Genomic DNA, 946 nt, shown 5'->3' with positions numbered 1-946 from the left:
TATATATATATATATATATATATATATATATTATACATATATATATATATGTATAGATGTATATATGTGTGTATATATGTCTATATGTATTAGGTCGTCACCTTCATGCCTGTATTCCCTTCTTGTTTTTAGACCTTTTCTTTCTCTCTCTCTTCCTCTCATTGACTATTCCTTTTTCTTATTGATGAAGGATAAATGTTCAAAATATCAAGACACTTTTACTTTCCAGTAAAGTGTTGAGCTAAATACTGTACTTGTTATATTTGTTGAATTTTCATTCTAAATTATATTTACATTATGTGTGTGTGTGTACATATGTTTACTGTGTGTGTACGTAGCTGTCGTTGTGTAGTTAAAAAGCTTGCTTCCCAATCATCATCATCATCATCATCATCATCATCACCACCACCACCACCACCACCATCAACATCATCATTACCATCCTTCTTCATCTTTTCCTCTTCAGCACCCCCTTCCTTCCATTTCTCCTCCTTCCTGTGATGATGATGATGATGCTGATGATGCTGATGATGTTTAAAAGTAAATTTGTTCATGTAAGATATTAACTTGTAACAGGAAACATAATCTCAACAGGCCTAAACATTTGGATATAAATGATGGTTTATAGGATTAAAGAATTAGTGAAACTGATTGATAATATATTAGGAGAAAAACAAACCAACAAGCAAACCAACAGCAACAAGAAACAAACAAACAAATTAGAACAATAAAACATGAATCTACAAAATGAAAGAAAATGAATGAATGAATCTAGCAATAAAGGTATTAAAACTGTCTTGGTTCACTGATGGGTAAAATAATAAAGTGAAATAACACACACACACACACATACACGTGTCTGCATGTATGTGTGTGTGTTTGTATATATGTATGTGTATATATATGTATATACATATATATATATATATATATATATATATATATA

The sequence above is a fragment of the Octopus bimaculoides genome, chromosome 16, assembly GCF_001194135.2.
Source record: "Octopus bimaculoides isolate UCB-OBI-ISO-001 chromosome 16, ASM119413v2, whole genome shotgun sequence".
NCBI lineage: Eukaryota > Metazoa > Mollusca > Cephalopoda > Octopoda > Octopodidae > Octopus > Octopus bimaculoides.
This window is presented reverse-complemented; position numbering follows the sequence as displayed.